We start from the raw sequence: 7,673 nt of genomic DNA on the forward strand, positions 1-7,673 counted from the left end.
TAAGTGTTTTATAATATTTCATACATTAAATAGTCAATAATGAACAACTTAGCTTAAATTGCTTAAAACTCAAAAATAAAATATTGAGTATCTAAGGTATCAATTATTAGGTTTAACAATTAACATTTCTTTAACATTAAATTTCATTTAATGTGCAATTTAATATTAATTTCTTAAATCCCGAAAACAAAATATAGAGTATCTAAAGTGTACAATCCAAATTCCAACCTTTTCCCTCTTCCATATTTCTTCGAAAATTATGACGATGCTGTATTTTTTATTTATTGGAGAACCACTCCCATTGTTCGGCTACTGTAAAAATTAATTAAAAAGTAAAGTTATAAATTAACTGGTGAGATTTCATACTACAGCGTCACACGCATTGGACTGGCCCATTGACTTAGCTACGGCAAAACACCCACATCCATGCCTTCGAAGATTTGCTCTGCTTTCAGTTTTATTAATGTTTGTCGCTTGCTCCCCAACATTTACATAATTCGCCAGTTTTTCAAGATCAGTAAATGCAGGCGAAACGGTTTCAACTTTAATTGTTGAATAAATTGAAAAGAGGGAGAAATTATAATTTGCCTGTTCACCCATAAATATTTAATGAACCCCTCAAGGCAATCAAACGAAAGTGCAACTATTAAACCGCATGATAAGTGTTTGAGGTCGAATTATGTTGTATACGGTGACTGACTGGGTGGATTTAAAGATAAGGGTATATCCCAAATCCTTCTACTACTTTGGTTGCTATTTAATGGATATAAATAAATAATTATCAATTTTAGTTAAAGAAAATATTTTCAAAGTTGAAGGATTAATTAAACATAAAGAACATATATAAACACATAGTTTTTGCTGAGTAAACAAGCAGTTAATAAGAATTAAATTCTGCTGTGTGTGGCTGCGTTTATTTAGAAGATACTTATATTGGATTTTATTTTTTTAATGTTTCCATTTTGGCTTCAAGTACTTTCAATATTTAATAATAACAGTAGCGTATATTATAGTCATAACGCGTGGTAAAATATACATTGTATAGTGCCTTTAAAAGTGGCTTAATCCCAGTTACTGGCTATGCAATTGGCTGAATACCGCCCCCTCAAAGAAGTCATAAAGAGAAACTCCAATAATTTTGTGGGCAGGGAATTCAATGAAAAGTGGACACTGCAGTGCACGTGCCATAACATGGTTTAGAAAGTGCCCCAAGCCAATTTATGGTACAAGAAATTAAGCTCATAGAAGTGCGTGTGTGTGTGCTCTTTTAGTTTCAAATGGTCGATAAAAAAGCGATTACTAAATTCAATTTAGTCACAAAGCAACGAAAACACCTTTGTGGGACTTTCAATTATAAAGCTCAGGCCAAAGAAATATATGCTAGTCAATGCAGCAACATTGCTTTTTCTGCATTTTTTGTTTTCCCAGCCCGCAAAAAGGCAAAATGCAAAGTGCCAAAGGCGTGAAAATAATCCATAAAAAGAAAAACACTGGAAAAAGAAGAGAGAAAAACTACGACGACCAGAAGGAAACACATAAAAGGGGGGATTTTTTTCAGTTGGCAAGAGCAGAAAGCGCGCTTAAATGATTTTGAATTGTGGACAAACATTGGCGACATGGAAACACGAAGGCGGCGGAAACGTGGACACGGACACGGGTTGACGTTGTCAACATTGTAGCTGCGGCTTCTGGCTAAAATGTTTGCGGTTGGTCAAAAAGAGGCGGTGGCAGACTGGGATAGGATGCTGCGACGCTGGTTAAAAATAGTGCCTGGCAAAAAGCCGCGAACACAAGTTGCAAAAATCACGCGCCATGAATCGTACAAAGAGCAATTGAATGGAACTCTTAATGGAGTGAGGCGGAAAGATGTAGGGATCGTTCCTCGTCTGACTTTGGTTTCCGTTGACTGCGATTATTGTTCTTTTGGGTCGGGTTTTTTTTTGTTTATTGTTTTGGTCTTGATATGTTTCTATTTATGGAGAAAGGGTATTTTAACGTTACAACGTTAAACGCTGAAATTTTAGAAAGTCCCAATTAATTTTTACACATATAAGGCTCAAAAATATTCATAAAAATATCTACAATTGCCCTATATGTTAAATTGTCGATTTTTATAAATGAACAAATGAAAATACTCTGATATGGGTTCTCATTTAGGTACAATAAATTCATTACAAATATATCCTGAGCACCTATAAAAATGATGCAACGATTTGTATGTAGTGAGATAAATAAATATTTAGAAAAAAGTATGTGTGATCCAAGAGTATTCCCACTTCGTCTAATTTGACAGTTGACCCATCTCCAGTCGCTACTTTCAGGTTATTTTGTGTTTCAGTTGCAGCACTTTTTGCGCTACTGCCGCCTGTTGGTGCCAGCAAACTAACAAGTCGCCGGGATTGCCGATAGAAATGTACATATTTTTTTTTTTATTCCGGGGCAAAATCAATTGGCATTTCAAATTGCACGCCTTTGAGTGTTGCGCACTGCGTTTGCCATTCGTTTGAGGGTTTGAGAGTTTTTGTTATAATTGAAAAGTGGCCGCCGACAAACCCATCGGATAGGAGGAGATGAATGAAAGGTCCATTCCATTCCACCCGGCAGCTAGCGTAAAGACGAAGAAGCAGAGGCAAAGTGTGTTGACTATTTAAGTTTCGGTCTGCCGGCAGTTTAGGCAAATAGAGCCGCCATAGTCATCAGAGCCAGAGCCCCATCATAGCCATACAATTAATGCAGATGACGATGCCGAGACGAGACGAAACCAGATTGAATCCATGTAGGCGTCCATTGGCGCAGGTGTGCAGGTGCAATTGCAAGTGCTAGGATCCATGTCCATACGGCTGTGTGCTCAGGCAACAGCAGACACCAAATACTTCCTTCATTAGGCTCACCCCGGAGCCCGTTTCCCACTCCTCACCAGCCCCCTCTGGAATCCCCATTTGACAGCAGCAGCAAACCAAGCGACCAATCTGTCCCAGACTGGCCCCCATTGTATACTGGATGTCGTGTGCGTGTCGTTTCGAATCGGGTCATGCACTGGCAATAAAAAATAAATATAAATTAGAAATTTAATACTTTTATAATCATCTCAATTCATATATTTTTTTAATCATCCTAGCATCCTTACTAAAATGCAGTTTAATTAAGAGTGAAATAAAATACATTTTGCATTTACAAAATAAGTTAGTACGATAGATAAAATAGTTATAAATCAAGATAGTAGTTATAACCATAAGATTATATTTATTAAATATTTATAAATATATTTTCTGTTATTGCAGCCAATCGAAACTGTTATTACTAAAATGAACATCGACAACTACATCATACAATTTAAAACAAATGGCTCATACTTATTAAACTTTTTTTGCAGTGCTGTTCAGGGCTACTCTCACTTTGTTTGCTGCATAAATAAATTTAGAGTAAATTAATTTATTCGTTGACATGTGTCCTGCGTTTATTTGAAATTGCATTGTCATTATGCAAATGCACTTTACCTTCTCATCACCCCGTTTTGTGTTCGATTCAAACTGCCCCCTGTTTTCTGCAGTTCAGAGTTCAGTGGCTGCGACCAGAGTTTTTCTGTTGAGTGGCATGATTTATTTGTTGATACAACCAAGTTATTTACACTCAATTTGACAATGCGTGTAATGGTTTGTTAGCCACATATATCTCGGCTCATAGCCAACAGCACATTTGTCACTGCCTCTCTGATTTACTAAAACAAATTTCTTGCACAAAAGGCATCATCACAGTTTCTGTGCTTCATGATTTGCTGCTGGTTGCTAAAATCTGTTTGTCCTTACTGGTTATAAGCTTTCTTAGCTGCATTCAGTTGGTCATATTTTCTTGAGCAAACAAAATAAATAAATGATATATTAGATTTTCTTTTATTAAGATTTTTATTTTTAAATGTTTCCGTTGGTTGAAAACATAACTTTTTGGCTTTACAATATGTAATGTCTGTGGGTGTTGGTCCGCTATTTGTTGTTTCTGGCGTTGCCCACTACTGACCAAATAACCGACTTTTCACGCCTTCTGGTATTACATCTATGGCCGGCGTCATAGCTGTTGCTACCATACCCCCCAAAACCTTCTGCAACATTCCGCAGCGCCCGCAATAGCATTGTGGTTGCCTCATTACGACGGGGAAATGCTCACGCTTTTCTCTGCCAACTTCAGCAGCGGCAACATGTTGCATTTTATGAATGAAGAAAATGTAATTTTACACTTGAATTGCGTGACTTGGAGCGGTGGGTTCTCATGTTTCATAGCCCAGAGATGCCGCAATTCATCACGTAAATTGAAAAAGAGCATTGATAGGCAAATTAAGCGCTGACTGTTTTCTGGTCCGCTTGCACAATTGTATCTCATAAAGTACACGAAGGGAAAAATTATATACATTTTCATAGTTTGCAAATGCTTACAGACCTTTTAAGGAAAGAAAAATAGTAAAAAAAAAAGAGTGGCCTACCAATTGGTTTTCTTAATTTCAAGAAGGTAGAATAAAGGTTTTAAATTTAGAAAGGCAAGAAGATTTTCTTTGTCAGTGTATTTGTTGCAACATTGTTTGGCAGATGAACGATGCTGAGTATTGATAGGTGGAGCACCCACCGCCTGCTCCTCATTAGTGGGAAAACGAATCCCCAAATGAGTGATCCTTTCACCAGGGGGCAACGAACATTCACTTTCAATAGCCAATGACATTCACTTGGCCAACAACTGGCAATTGATCAGCAGCCAGACCAGACCGCTGATGCCCGCTGAGCTGTGCTGTGCGGCACTCATTAAATGTGTTTCCATTGCACTTTTGAGGCCGCCACCGAAAGTCATTAACAGTTATGGAACCACACAACACCACACCACACCTGACTTGCAATCCGTCTCTAACCGAATCATTAGCCAATCTGGTTAAGACTTCTTGTGACAGCAGTTTGTAGCTTGCTCGTGATTTGTTCGACTGCAGTTGGGATTGATTTCGGTTCGTGCACTGGTTTGCTAAGCAAAAAATACACGAAATAATATTACACATACGCCACCGATGCCCGTCGCCGATGCTGTGGCAAGAATTCCGATTTATTCCATAACAGTTTCTCTTATTTTTCATGTCGTTGCATTCGAAAATCGCCTAAAGCATGTCAGAATGTTGAATAGCGATGGCATCGTGCTTTTGCCATAACAAAAAACTCTAAGTGCAAATCATTTTTGTTAAAAGAATTTAATAATTACTTGCCTGACGCTTTTTTTTTTTTTAATCTTCAAATTACCTTCTTAAATATAGTCAGTAGAATAACTAAAATAGTTTTATTTGTCCTTGCTGAGATTGAAAGGTAAATTGTTTGGCGAATAAATAAACAAATAAATAAAAAAAACTAATTTATTTGATGGCAGAACAAAATTAAATTGCATTTATTAGTTTATAAAAAAATTGTAAATCCATTCAATTTTGCAATATTTTGAGTTCCAAGTTTTAAGGTAGTTTAATTAACAAAACATGCCATTAATAGGATATTAGTACTTGTTTATTAACTTTATTATGGCTAATTAAATAATTTAGAGTTATAGTGTCTTTGAGTTTGCAAAGGTTGAGTTTAGGAAGTTATACGTGGAGTTAATAAATAAGTAGAGTGGCTTATGCTACCAATCGCAGCCACCTCCAGAAGGCAGCTGCTGGTCTGATCTGGCAAGCAAATACTTAACCACTAAATTCGGTCTGCCAAGTTGTCGGCTCTGCTGGTTACTTTACTTCAACTGGCCCGCACTTGTTGCCATCTTGCCATGTTCCAGACAGCTGGTGATTCGATCATCTCGTTCCGATGCGAAGGCCATCCATCGCCAGTCTCCGCACTTTTTTTAGATGGCGATCGCGGATCAAAAAACTTGCATATTGCTGGGTGATTTTAATTCCCATCCGACAGCGAGTGAAAGTAGTTTTTATTTTTTTTTCGGAAATGCATTTGTCTGGTTTTGGTTTTGGTAATAGTTCGATGCGATAGCCACATAAGGCCATTACAAAATATGATGGCTCTATTCTTTAACCGAAAACATATTTATGACCGCCAGATGGCTTTGTCGCCGCTATTTCCCCCATGAAAATAAACAGAGAAATGATCCGAATGAAATAGTTTGTGGGGGCTTACATCATAGGCACGACTAGTTCGCGTTTTCGGCTGCCGCTATAAGTCTTTCACACTTTCTGTTCGCGTGGAGTTCGAGTTTTCATTCGGCCCCAAAGCGACACTCATTGTTCAATTTTCCAATTGTCGGCGATAAAACACACAAAGACTTATCGGCAAAGTCAATCGTAAATGCCCCAAACAAGTTGCATGTGCTTGGCTCAAAATCGGCTGTAATACGAGTATTAGCCGAAAAGTTATCCGCTTCGCCTGCCTTTCATCACAAGTAGTGCTGGGTCTGAGGAGGGACCATTTGTGTTTACCGATATGAGGTACAAAACATAAAATAATACACATTACCTTTGTATTATTAAGGTTTTGATATGCAGACATTTAAACCACTTAAACTATCTTTTTTATACTAATAAGTTTATAATAAATAAATTTAAAACTTTTGAGCACTTGTCAAATGCAAATTCCAAAAAAAAATACTTTTTGTTGGGCCAGGAAAGTCAACCTCTCAAGGTATTTATAGTAAGGATTTACTTAATCCCCTACTCCCTTATAATATTACAATTAATTTTAAACGAGGATGTATTTAAAGCTTAAAGCCTAGTACTTTTGTTGAAAACTGATCGGAATTTGAATATTCCATTAACGAGTTACAATATATTTGTTAGGTCCAATAAAGTATAAATGAGCAACACATTTGATTTGACGTTTTTCCCAGGAAAGGGTAGTTATTGAGGCCGTGGTAAGGATCAGTAAATAGAAAATAAATATAAAATAAATATAAAATAAATATAAAATAAATATAAAATAAATAGAAAATGTGAGTACAGGTACAACTTGTAAGGGACTTCCCATCACTGATCGCAAGTTAGCTGCTACTGCTACTTCAGTTTATTTGCCAACCAATCAACGCGTTGCCATCTGTGCAACGTTCGTTCATTTGTTGGCCTGGCCGAAAATGCCTTTGCAATCTGCATTTTCACATCGCTCATTTCGCCTCGCTTTTGTTTTGTTTGTTTAATTAACTTTCGGCCGTGGCCATAAAAATGTTGCCCACAAGAGTTGGCAGTTTGGGTAGATAAAAATATTTGTGAGCCGGGCTCAACCGGGATTTGAACCCGGGACCTCTCGCACCCAAAGCGAGAATCATACCCCTAGACCATTGAGCCGCATGCCGAGCAGTTTTGCATTGCACGATTTTAGCCGCCACATTTTGTGCTTTTGAGTCGTTTCTTTGCTTTTGCTGACGTTGATGCTGCCGATGACTTGGTTTTGGCCAACTTTTGTTGCGCTCACCATTTCTTGGCCTATTTTTGGCTGCTTGCATCTGCGACGAGTGACGAAAAGTATGCAGCACTACATCACTTTTAACGCAGTGCCTAAGTTTGTGCTGCAAGAAATTTGGAAATGTATTTCATGAATACACAGAGTTAATAAAACAGCCAGCCATTTAAGATAGATAGACAAAATATTTATTCGTGAATGCACGCCTAAAGCGTTTAATGATTATGATTTACCATTTCATAAGTCGTTCAATATGTAGTT

At 37.4% G+C, this 7,673-nt stretch overlaps 1 protein-coding gene and 1 non-coding gene across 2 annotated transcripts in view; one reads left to right on the top strand and one right to left on the bottom strand.

Moving 5' to 3' along the window:
* The window catches only part of LOC108136845, a 57,185-nt gene that overhangs the window by 27,153 nt on the left and 22,359 nt on the right, over positions 1-7,673 (top strand). The window lies entirely within an intron of this gene.
* Positions 7,226-7,297, bottom strand: Trnap-ugg. The gene has a single exon. It is a non-coding gene; the product is annotated as a tRNA-Pro (tRNA).

The sequence above is a fragment of the Drosophila elegans genome, unplaced genomic scaffold (assembly GCF_018152505.1).
Source record: "Drosophila elegans isolate 14027-0461.03 unplaced genomic scaffold, ASM1815250v1 contig_476, whole genome shotgun sequence".
Classification (NCBI taxonomy): domain Eukaryota; kingdom Metazoa; phylum Arthropoda; class Insecta; order Diptera; family Drosophilidae; genus Drosophila; species Drosophila elegans.